Source organism: Piliocolobus tephrosceles, chromosome 20 (genome assembly GCF_002776525.5).
Source record: "Piliocolobus tephrosceles isolate RC106 chromosome 20, ASM277652v3, whole genome shotgun sequence".
NCBI lineage: Eukaryota > Metazoa > Chordata > Mammalia > Primates > Cercopithecidae > Piliocolobus > Piliocolobus tephrosceles.
Window position 1 is genome coordinate 38974747 of NC_045453.1, and position 13004 is coordinate 38987750.

General features: G+C 46.0%; 1 long non-coding RNA gene across 3 annotated transcripts in view; it reads left to right on the forward strand.

Moving 5' to 3' along the window:
• The window catches only part of LOC111526255, a 181300-nt gene extending 168517 nt beyond the window's left edge, over positions 1 to 12783 (forward strand). For all 3 annotated transcript variants that reach the window (XR_002726313.2, XR_002726314.2, XR_002726315.2), the window contains one exon: positions 9583 to 12783. This is a non-coding gene — a long non-coding RNA (uncharacterized LOC111526255). The remainder of the gene's footprint in view (positions 1 to 9582) is intronic.
• Positions 12784 to 13004: the final 221 nt, after the last annotated feature.

Below are 13004 nucleotides of genomic sequence, written 5' to 3' on the forward strand. Positions count from 1 at the left end.
TCACACACACACAAACCCACACACAACACACCGACATCACACACACACATATAAGCCCACACACAACACACTGACATCACACACACAGACACCACGTGCACACACATAAACCCACACTCAACACACCAATATCACACCAACATCACACAAAAACATAAACCCACACACAAAACACCAACATCACACACAGTGACACCACACACACATAAATCCTCACACAACACACTGACATCACACACACAGACACTACATACACACACAAACCCACCCAACACACAGACACCACACACAGACACCACATGCACACATCACACACAGTCAAACCTCTCTCTTACACACACTCTTCCATCACACCCTCACAGAGTCATGACACATAAGCATAACTACACACATATCACACAAATATTCACAAACAGGACACACAGACACTCCGCCCACACACACACAATGCACACACCACACAACCGTCTCCCTGGGCCCACACCCTGTCCATGCACAGACCACGGGGAGCAAAAGGGGCTGAAGCTGCTCTTGCCCCCACCTCCTGCGGGACGAGGGTGCACCGGAGACCAGACCCAGCAGGAGACGGGAGCCCCGGGAGCAGCCAAGCTCCAGGTCCTCTGCAGGAGTGTCCCGGTCACCACCAGGCTGCCCTGCACGGCTCAGCAGGTTCCAGTGGTGCAGGGGGCACCGCCAGGCTGCAGGGAGGTGTGTCAGTGGTGCAGGGGGCACAGCCAGGCTGCAGGGAGGTGTGTGGGGCTGGAAAGTGAAGGCAGCGGAGACTCCCTGCTCTCTCTGATGTCAGAGGAGGGAGGGAGCCGCGAGCAGTTGTGGCAACTGTGGTTCTGTCCACATCCCAGATCTCTCGCTGCCCCTCTGCCTGCCTGTACCTACAAGACCTGCTGAGCTGGGCAGGGCAGCCTAGTGGTAGCCAAGTCACTCCTGCAGAGGACCTGGAGTGGGGCTGCTCCTGGGGCTCCCACCTCTTGCTGGGTCTGGTCTCGGGTGCACCCTCCTCCCTCAAGAGGTGCCGGCAAGACCAGCCTCTCCTGCTTCTGAGGGTCATCCTCTCTCTAGAGCCCTGCCCTGGGCTTCCCTCCTTCCCTACCTGGTTCTCTCCTCCTTCCGTGGATCCTCCCTAATAAACATGTACTCCCCAGTCCTCATGTCAGGGCCTGCTTCAGGGGACACAGGCTGCTCGGCGGGGACTTCCACGGTGGGGACTCCCATGGCTTCTTTCTGGCTGCCCTGCCCTCAGGCTCTGCCAGTGGTGGCTCCCATTTCCCTCTCTCCCCTAAAGAAGAGCCTCCCCCAGGTCCTGTTCTGGGCCTGTCATCCCAGGGTCTTTGGCTCTGTCCTTGGTGGTGCAGGTTAAATGATGTCCCCCTCAAAATACAAATGTCAAGGTCCTCACACCCAGTACCTCAGCATGTGGCCCGATTTGGGGTTAGGGTCTGTGAGAGGTACTCAAGTAAAAGTGAAGTCACACAGATGGGCCCTGATCCAGTAGGACTGGTGTCTTTGCAGAAAGGGGAGATCTGGAGAGAGACAGGCACAGGGGGAAGGTGATGTGGAGAGCCAGGGAGCAGATGGCTGTCCCCCAGCCAAGGTGGGAGGCCTGCACTGGACCCGCCAACCACCCTCAGAGGGAACCAGGCCGTCCAGCACCTTGATCTCAGACTTCTGACCTCCAGCACTGTGCAAGAATAAACGTCTGTGGTTTAAGCTGCCTGGGGTGTGTTCCTTGGTGATGGCAGCACCAGCAGACACCTGGCGAGCAAGGCTCTGCTTTGTCTGGGCCCTCATGGTGTCCCATCAGTGAGCAGAGACCTGCCTGTACCTGACAGAGCCACGTGCACCTGGGTGGGGTCACCTGGTGCTCACCAGTCTCTTCACATGGAACATCAGGCCTGGCGGACAGGACTACCCCAGCATAGGCTCCACCTGCCAGCCTAACTTGCTGTGGGTGCTAAGAGAAGTCTTTTGGGCAGTTGACTGTTTTATTTTTCTTGCCAACCTGGAGATGGAATCAGCCTGCAGTACCTGCCTGAGGCCCTGGGAGACTCTGTGGAGCTGAGTCCCGCCCCTTCTCAGCCTAGGGGCAAGTGTGACTGCTGAGGAGGCCCATCCAGGCTGATGGGATGGTGGGGCCGCAGGTGAGAAGGTGACCCTGGCTGTTCCCTAGTGAAATGTAATTTCTACCTCCCTCATAGGACCCAGGACAGCTCAGAAAACCCCTCTGAGGAGCTAAACTGTACCCAAGGAAGTAGTGCTGTGTTCTTGCCCTCTTCCCGGGTACCCACAGGGCAGTTCTCAACATTTCAGAGCCCTTGGAGCCTCCAGTGGCCTCCTGCTGTGGTGGGAGGAGCCAGCCAGCCAGAGCTCCAATTCCAGACCCACTGCTTACCCACTTTAAACTAACCTCACCTCAGTTTCCCCACCTGAGTGATGGGAACAAGACTATTCCCTTCAGAGTTCAGTACAATGTGGGCACTCTGTCAATGTGCTTGCCAATGTTCTAGAAAACAACAGTGGCTCTGGATGATTCGAGGAGACAGCAAGGGTAGTGATAAGGACAAAAATAAATAAAACTGGCTGTGCCACAGAAGGAGAAGGGGAAATTTAGGTAAGAACTCAGAAAAGCATCAGAGTTAGCCAGAGAAAGTTTTTTGGGAGGGGGGCTCTGTTCCAAGATGGTCAAATAGGAACAGTTCTGGTCTGCAGCTCCCAGCATGATTGACACATAAGATGGGTGATTTCTGCATTTCCAACTGAGGTACCTGGTTCATCCCACTCGGACTAGTTGGACAGTGGTTGCAGCCCACAGAGGGTGAGCCGAAGCTGTGTGGGGTGTTGCCTCAGCTGGGAAACACAAGGGGTTGAGGGATTTCCTTTTCCTAACCAAGGGAAGGCGTGACAGACTGTAACTGGAAAAATAGGACAATTCTGCCCAAATACCGTGCTTTTCCCAAGGTCTTAGCAACTGGCAGACAAGGAGATTCTCTCCCATGCCTGGTTTGGTGGGTCCCATACCCATGAAGCCTTGCTCTCTGCTAGTGCAGCAGTCTGAGATTGAACTGTGAGACAGCAGCTTGGCTGGGGGAGGGGTGTCCGCAATTGCTGGGGCTTGAGTAAGTAAACAAAGTGGCCAGGAAGCTTGAACTGGCCAGAGCCCATCAGAGCTCAGGAAGGCCTACTGCCTCTAGACTCCACCTCTGTGGGCAGGGCATAACTGAACAAAAGACAGCAGAAACTTCTGCAGACTTAAACACCCCTGTCTGACAGCTCTGAAGAGAGCAGTCGTTCTCCCAGCATGGCATTTGGCCTCTGAGAATGAATAGACTGCCTCCTCAAGAGGTTCCCTGACTCCCATGTAGCCTAACTGGGAGACACCTCCCAGTAAGGGCTGAGAGACACCTCATATAGGCAGGTACTCCTGTGGGACAAAGCTTCCAGAGGAAAGACCAGGCAGCAATATTGGCTGTTCTGCAATATTTGCTGTTCTGCAGCCTCCGCTGGTGATACCCAGGCAAACAGGGTATGGAGTGGACCTCCAGCAAACTCCAACAGACCTGCAACTGAGGGACCTCACTGTTAGAAGGAAAACTAACAGACAAAAAGGAATAACATCAACATCAACAAAAAGGACATCTACACCAAAATCCCATCTGTAGGTCACCAACATCAAAGACCAAAGGTAGATAAAACCACAAAGATGGGGAGAAAACAGAACAGAAAAGCTGAGAATTCTAAAAATCAGAGCACCTCTTCTCCTCCAAAGGATCACAGCTCCTCTCCAGCAACAAAACAAAGCTAGACAGAGAAGGACTTTGACAAGTTGACAGAAGTAGGCTTCAGAAGGTCAGTAATAACAAACTTCTCCAAGCTAAAGGAGTATGTTCAAACCCATTGCAATGAAGCTAAAAATCTTGAAAAAAGGTTAGAAGAATGGCTAACTATAATAAACAGTGCAGAGAAGATCTTAAATGACCTGATGGAGCTGAAAACTGTGGCATGAGAACCTCGTGACACAAGCACAAGCTTCAGTAGCTGATTCAATCAAGTGGAAGAAAGGGTATCAGTGACTGAAGATCAAACTAATGAAATAAAGTGATAATACAAGGTTAGAGAATAAAGAGTAAAAAGAAATGAACAAAGCCTCCAAGAAATATGGGACTATGTGAAAAGACCAAATGTACATTTGATTGGTGTACCTGAAAGTGATGTGGAGAATGGAACTAAGTTGGAAAACACTCTTCAGGATATTATCCAGGAGAACTCCCCCAACCTAGCAAGGCAGGCCAACATTAAAATTCAGGAAATACAGAGAGCACCACAAAGAGGCTCCTCGAGATGAGCAACCCCAAGATACATAATTGTCAGATTCACCAAGGTTGAAATGAAGAAAAAAATGTTAAAGGCAGCCAGAGAGAAAGGTTGAGTTACCCATAAAGGGAAGTCCATCAGACTAACAGTGAATCTCTCAGCCGAAACCCTACAAGCCAGAAGAGTGGGAGCCAATATTCAACATTGTTAAAGAAAAGAATTTTCAACCCAGAATTTCATATCCAGCCAAACTACGCTTCATAAGTGAAGGAGAAATAAAATCCTTTACAGGCAAGCAAATGCTTAGAGATTTTGTCACCACCAGGCCTGCTTTACAAGAGCTCCCGAAGAAACCACTAAACATGGAAAGAAACAACCGGTACCAGTCACTGCAAAACCATGCCAAACTGTAAAGACCATTGATGCTAGGAAGAAACTGCATCAATTAATGGGCAAAATAACCAGTCAATATCATAATGACAGGATCAAATTTACATGTAACAATATTAACCTGAAATGTAAATGGGCTAAATGCCCCAATTAAAAGATACAGACTGGCAAATTGGATAAAGAGTCAAGACCCATCAGTGTGCTGTAATCAGGAGACCCATCTCATGTGCGAAGATACACATAGACTCAAAATAAAGGGATGGAGAAAGATTTACCAAGCAAATAGAAAGCAAAAGAAAAGCAGAGTCTGCAATTCTAGTCTCTGATAAAACAGACTTTAAACCAACAAAGATCAAAAGAGACAAAGAAGGTCATTACATAATGATAAAGGGATCAATTCAACAAGAAGACTTAATTATCCTAAATGTATATGCACCCAATGCAGGAGCACCCAGATTCATAAAGCAAGTCCTTAGAGACCTACAAAGAGACTTAGACTCCCACACAATAATAATGGGAGACTTTAACACCCCACTGTCAATATTAGACAGATCAGTGAGACAGAAAGTTAACAAGGACATCCAGGACTGGAACTCAGTTCTGCACCAAGCAGACCTAATAGAGATATAAAGAACTCTCCACCCCAAATTAACAAAATATACATTCTTCTCAGCACCACATCACCCTTATTATAAAATCGGCCACATAATTGGAAGTAAAGCACTCCTCAACAAATGGAAAAGAACAGAAATCACAACAAACCCTCTCAGACCACAGTGCAATCAAATTAGAACTCAGGATTAAGAAACTCACTCAAAACCACACAACTACATGGAAAGTGAACAACCTACTCCTGAATGACTACTGGGTAAATAACAAAATGAAGTGACTTCAGCAAAGTCTCAGGATACAAAATCAATGTGCATAAATCACAAGCATTCCTATACACTGATAATAGACAAACAGAGAGCCAAATCATGAGTGAACTCCTATTCACAATTGCTACAAAGAGAATAAAATACCTAGGAATCCAACTTACAAGAGATTTGAAGGACCTCTTCAAGGAGAACTACAAACCACTGCTCAATGAAATAAAAGAGGACACAAACCAATGGAAGAACATTCTATGCTCATGGATAGGAATAATCAATATCGTGAAAATGGTCATACTGCCCAAGGTAATTTATAGATTCAATGCCATCCCCACCAAGCTACCAATGACTTTCTTCACAGAATTGGAAAAAACTACTTTAAAGTTCATATGGAACCAAAAAAGAGCCCGCATATCCAAGACAATCCTAAGTAAAAAGAACAAAGCTGGAGGCATCACGCTACCTGACTTCAAACTATACTACAAGGCTACAATAATGAAAACAGCATGGTACTGGTACCAAAACAGATAGATAGACCAATGGAATAGAACAGAGGCCTCAGAAATAACCCCACACATCTATAACCATCTGATTTTTGACAAACCTGACAAAAACAAGAAAGGGGAAAGGATTCCCTATTTAATAAGTGGTGCTGGGATAACTGGCTAGCCATATATAGAAAACTGAAACTGGATCCTTTCCTTACACCTTATACAAAAATTAATTCACAATGGATTAAAGACTTACATGGTAGACCTAAAACCATCAACACCCTAGAAGAAAACCTAGGCAATACCATTCAGGACATAGGCATGGACAAGGACTTCATGAGTAAAACACCAAAAGCAATGGCAACAAAAGTCAAAGTAGACAAATGGGATCTAACTGAACTAAAGAGCTTCTGCAAGGCAAAAGAAACTACCATCAGAGTGAACAGGCAACCTACAGAATGGGAGAAAATGTTTGCAATCTACTCATCTGATAAATGGCTAATAGCCAGAATCTATAAATAACTCAAACAAATTTACAAGAATAAAACAAACAACTCCATCAAAAAGTGGGCCAACGATATGAACAGGAATTTCTCAAAAGAAGACATTTATACAGTCAACAGACACATGACAAAATGCTCATCATCACTCGCCATGAGAGAAATGCAAATGAAAACCACAATGAGATACCATCTCACACCAGTTAGAATGGCAATCATTAAAAAGTCAGGAAACAACAGATGCTGGAGAGTATATGGAGAAATAGGAACGCTTTTACACTGTTGGTGGGAGTGTAAATTAGTTCAACCATTGTGGAAGACACTGTGGCAATTCCTCAAGGATCTAGAGCAAGAAATACCATTTGACCCAGCAATCCCATTACTGGATATATACCCAAAGGATTATGAATCATGCTACTATAAAGACACATGCACATTTATGGTTATTGTGGCACTATTCACAATAGCAAAGACCTGGAACCAACCCAAATGTTCATCAATGATAGACTGGATTAAGAAAATGTGGCACATATATGCAATGGAATACCGTGCAACCATAAAAAAGCATGAGTTCCTGTCCTTTGTAGGTACATGGATGAAGCTGGAAACCATCTTTCTCAGCAAACTATCACAAGGACAGAAAACCAAACACTGCATGTTCTCACTTATAGGTGAGAATTTAACGGTGAGATCACTTGGACACAGGGTGGGGAACATCACACACCAGGGCCTGTCAGGGGGTGGGGGACTGGGTGAAGGATAGTATTAGGAGAAATACCGAAGGTAAATGGCGAGTGGATGGGTGCAGCAAACCAACATGGCACGTGTATACCTATGTGTCAAACCTGTATGTTGTGCACATGTACCCTAGAATTTAAAGTATAATAATAATAAAAAAAGAAAGTCTTTTGGGATGAAAATAAGGCTAGACCCTCAACCAATGCATCTTCCCACCTTCTGGCAAGGAGGGGAAAGAAGGGCTCATTCCCAGTGTCTCTTTGCTACGGTGGGACCAGGGTCACAGTGAGGAGACTGGAGCTCAGAAGCAAGAAGGCAGGTGCGTGGCCTCCACCTTGCAGAGGAGATCGCATGTGGGTTCGGTTCTTGTAGAGAGGCCCCAGGCTTCTAGCAATCTTCCCAGTGCTGAGTTGAGCCCTGCCTGCTTGACCTCAGGTACAATCCTGGTTTCCTTTTCTTTCTTTATTTCTGTGAAAACACGTGGTGAATGCTCGCCTGCCTGTAGGGTTTGGGAAAGGATGCTCCCTCCCATCATCTGTCCACAGCTGCTGCAACTGTCACCAGCCATGGGGAGGGCCTGCTTCTCTGGAACAGTGAAGGTGTCCTCAGGCACTCTCAGGGAGGGGCAGGGGCTGATCCGGGCCCCAGTGTCCCATCAGCTCCCTGGAGTTCTTCAGGTTTCAGGGAGAGGCCTGGGCTGGGTCTCCTGGGTGGGCCTCCTGGGTGGCTCTCAGCTGGACAGTCCTGCACCCCTCACCCAGCACAGCAATGGAGCCATAGCACGCAGTGTGTGGTCCAGGATTTGGAGCAAGAGACTGAGGAAGGGGGCTGGCAGGGAGAGAACGTCACTTTCTGAGTCCCACGCACCATCCACCCAGCAGCTGCTGAGGCCCGTGGCTCACCTTTGACCCTCACTGTGACCTGGCTGATCTTTCGGAAAGGTTGGTCCAGGCAGCTGGCAATATCCAGGAGGCGGACTCTGGGGACACCAACTCCAGAGATGCTCACATGCTGTTTTATCTAGAAAGCAAAGAATAGCATTAGAAAAACAAAGTAGATTTCTTGCTCTTAGCTGATTACAACTCCTATTACTGTGCTTTCAGCAGGGCCACCCTCAGACTCAGGCCCTGCTCATCTCCAGCAAGAGTTCCCTCTGTCCCAGCAGGGAGGCCCCATAGCTTACAAGTGCCCTGTCTCTCTCCTTGGGGTTGTTTTCCCAGACCCTCTGCTCTTCCTGCTCTGGGAGGGTTGACTCAACAAGGACAGCTTTTGGTATTTGCAGTGGCAGACTGAACCCCAGCCACCATTCTTGAGCTCTTGTTTGTGCCATGAAGGGTGTTTCACATGCTCTCAGAGTGGTCTGGGCTCACAGCAACTGTCCAACAGCAGCCCAGGTCAAAGCATAGATGTGGTGCAAAACCCACCCACAGGTGAGGATGGTGCTGGGAGAGCCTTCCTGGAAGACTTGATGGCAGAGCTGGGGTTTTGAGGGATGAATAGGAGTTCACTGGCGTGGAGGTGAGCATGGGAGGGGAGAAGGAAGACATTCCAGGCAGGCCATAGAACATGTTCAATGACATAAGACAGGCCACTGTGTTGAGGAAATGGAGCCGAAGGAGGGTGTTTCATAAAACAGTAGACAGATCTGAGCAGAATACACTCAGGACCACGTCATCCCTTTTTCTAGGAGTGCCCTCCTCAGCCCACCATTCAGATAACAGGTTCTTAGAGGCCTCCTCTTTTCCCAGCCACTGTATTGTTGGTCAGTTTGAGCTCCTCTACCTGTCCTGATCAGGTAAATTTACTCATCAGCATAACCAAATCCTTCTTACATTTTACACCGTGGACTTCAAATCAGCCAATGCTTGCTGGGGTTGTCAAGACCTCTTATATGAGTTATTTCACCAGATTCTCAAGTTTATCCATGAGAAATGAGTTGTGAGAAAATAGAGGCTCAAAGATATGACTTGTTTAAAGCTAGATAGCCAGGAAGTAGAGAAGCTTGGTCTTGCAACCTGACTGTTGGATAAAGTCTAACATTTCCTCACCATGCATACCTACAGCTATTTTAGTGTCAACAGAAGGGCACAGTAAATGGGGAGAAATTTGCCATAGTCCCTGCAAGTGAGGTCAGTCCTGCAAGTCCAAGTTCAAAGAGCTGAGACAGTGATGGCCACAGCGGATCTTTTTTAAATGTGTGCGTGCCTTCTATAATTTACTCCTCATAATCCAATGATGTGATGTGTCTTTATTTCCCTTCTCCAGGTGGAAACACAAGGTTATCTGAGGGAAGCAACTCCATGGGCCTTGCCATGCCTGCCCCAGCATAGGAGGGCAGTGCTGAGCTAAGGGCTCTCACCGACTGCCCCTGCGGGATCCAGACACCCCACCCGGCAGCTTGCTAGATAAGCAGGGCTAGATAAGCAACTGGATCCTGCCATTGTCTGCCTGAGCAGAGGAAGAGGAAGACGGACAGCCCACAGCCCCTCTGCCTGCCAAGGGTACTGCCTTCTTCAATATTCAGCCCAAAGCAAGCGGTCTACATTTGCTGTGGCTGGGAGAAAAAATAAACACAGAAACTGTGAACTGATATGTTAGGTTGCTAAGGAAAGAGCTGCTTACAGCTTGGGGAACTGAAACGACACTCACATTTTGTCTTGTCTTTTAACTCTTTCTTCTTCAGCATCATTAGGGGTGCTTCTGGGATCACTGCTGGGAAGGGATGAGAAAGACACAGAGCAATGTAGAGGGAGCGTGCTGACTGCTGAGACCCCTGCCCACTCTATGGGGACTTTGAAGGCTGAGGCAACCCTTCAGAGTTGTCTTGGAGGGACAAGGGGCCCAGGCTCTCATGGCCCACATTGAGCAGTCTGGGGATGCCATCCCGGAAGAAGGCGTAACTTTGGGTGGGGGGCTCTCTCCAGGCCAGACAATCCTGGAGGAATTGACCATGCAGCTGGGGGCTCTGGAACTGGGGCTATGCTCTTCATTCCTGAAGCCGGTTTGAGGGATGCATCAGTTATGGGGTCCTCTGCACATCTCCCCTGATACCTCGGCATCTCTTAAGGTTTAAGTTATGTCTATTAGGAACTGGAAGCTCTCTGCTTCTCTGCAGATGCCCTGGTTGCCTCCCTAGACATCATTCTTTGTTAGCATCACCAACTTTGTCCACCCAGGGTCACAAAATTTTGCACAGAAGCTCCATTGTCTGAAATTCTCAAGGATAACTGTGTGCCTGATCCCACTGGGGAAGCTGAGGTGGATGGGTCAGGCAGCAGCAGCCAGTCGAGGTAGGAGAAGTTGCTTCTGGTCTGGTTCAATTAGTAGAACTGGACAGTGCCCTTTGCAGTGTCCAGACAGAAGGCTCTAAGGTTCTGCTCGGACGCAGGCAGGGATGGGAGCATGATATACCACATGGCATATGGTTCCATGGGCAGCTCTCAGACATGAACACTGGTTACCACCAAGTTGAAGCTTTCCTGGCATCTGTCTTTGGTCCTAGAACCATCCTGTGGGGGTAAAGGGAAGTCTGGTCCATTTTTCGGGCCAGACTTTTTTAAGACTACCGTAATAGTCTTCAGATACACAAATACTGAATCTCTGATTCCATCTTGTTCTGTCATCAGACTCTGTAAAGTGGGAGCATGCTACAGTGAGGGAGAGGAGAGGGGAGTTGGAAAGATAACTAAGAGCTTATTGGATACGATTTGGATACTTTTCTCTCAAAATGTGATGAAAAGTGCTTTTTGTTTTCTTTCTTTCTTTTCTCTTCTTGCCCTTGTTATTCACGTAAAATGTACATACATAAAGTGTGCAAATTAATAGATCTATAGATCACTTTGTGTGTATTACCATCTCAACAATATTAAGTCTTCCAATCCAGGAACATAGGACGTCTTTCATTTGTTTAGGTATTCTTCAATTTATTTCAGTAAAGTTTTCTAGTTTTCAGTGTACAAGTGTTGCTCCTCCTTGGTTAAATTTATTACTAAGCATACTATTTTTTGATACTATAATAAATAGCATTGTTTTTAAATTTTCATTTCAGGTTATTTATTAATAATGTATAGAAATACAACTTTTTGTTGATTTGGTATTCTGCAACTTTACTGAATGCTTTTATTAGCTTTAATAGTTTTTAATGGATTCTTTGGTATTTTTCTATTTGTCAGATTATTTCACCCGTGAATAGAAATGATTTACTTCTTGTTCTTTAATCTGAATGCTGTTGTGAGCTGAATTGTATTCCTCCAAATTCATATTCCTCCAGCACTTCAGAATGTGATTGTATTTGAAAACAGATCCTTTAAAGAGGTAAAATGATGCTACATGGGTGGATCCTAATCTAATCTGACTGGTGTCCTTGTAAGAAGAGAAAATTTGAACACACAAGGAGACACCAGGGGTGCACACGCACAGAAGATGACCATGTGAAAAGGCAGAAATAAGGTAGTCATCTGCAAGCCAAGGAGAGAGGCCTCAACCTCAAGAGAAACCAACCCTGATGACACATTGATCTTGTACTTCTGGCCTCCAGAACGATGAGAAAATAAATGTCTGCTATTTAAGCCACCCAGTCTTTGCAACTTTGTTGCTGAACAAACTAGTTAACTAATACAGATACCCTTGTTTTATTATTGAATAATAACATCGACACCCCAGGAAATTGTGCATTGTCTATTTTGTGCCCCAGGTACCCAAGCCAAGTAAAAGAGGATTTTGAAAATATTGTGATAAAATGGAATTAAAGATAAAAATGTATTTCTCAACATAAGCAAGATGAAGAAACTTTTGAAACCAGTGATACAAGCTGTTCAGTCCATCCCTAAAAAAACTGAGAGTCCTGGGAATTTAACCATGTTAATCAGGTTTTTAAAACATTATTAACTGAAAAAATGGGTGCCCTTTAAAGATGTTTTAATATTAGAAAAAAAAAAAGAAGTAAGAAGGAGCCAAACCAGGCCTGTGAGGTGAGTGCCTAATGATTTCCTACTAAAGCTGTGGCAAAATTGCCCTTGTTTACTGAGAGAAATGAGCAGGAGCATTGTCATGGTGGACAAGGGCTCCCTCATGAAGTTTTCTTAGGCATTTTTCTGCTAAAGCTTTGGCTAACTTTCTCAAAATACTCTTACAATAAGTAAATGTTATAATTCTCTGGCCCTCCAGAAAGTCAAAAAGCAAAATGCCTTGAGCATCTCAAGAACTATTGCCATGACTTTTGCTCTCCATTGGTCCACTTTTGCTTTGACTGGATCCCCTCCATCTTTTGGTAGCCGTTTTGGTAGATTGTGATTTGTCTTCAAGATTGAACTGGTAGAGCCATATTTCATCTCCCATAATAACCCTTTGAAGAAATGCTTCAGGATGGAGATCCCATTTGATTAAAATTTCCATGAAAACCTCTCTTTTTGTCTGCTGCTGATCTGGGTGCAAGAGTTTTGGCACCCATTGAGTAGAAAATTTACTCAACTTTAATTTTTCAGATAGAATTGTGTAAATTAAACTAATTGAAGTGTCTACTGTGTTGACTATTTTTGTGTAGTTAATCATTGGTCCTTTTCAGTTAGGACGTGAACAAGATGAATATTTTTCTCACAAATTAATGTTGGATGCTTTACTATCATGGGCTTCATTTTCAGCATTGTCTTGTCTGTTCTTAAATGAGTTATCCGTTTGCAAACTGCTGA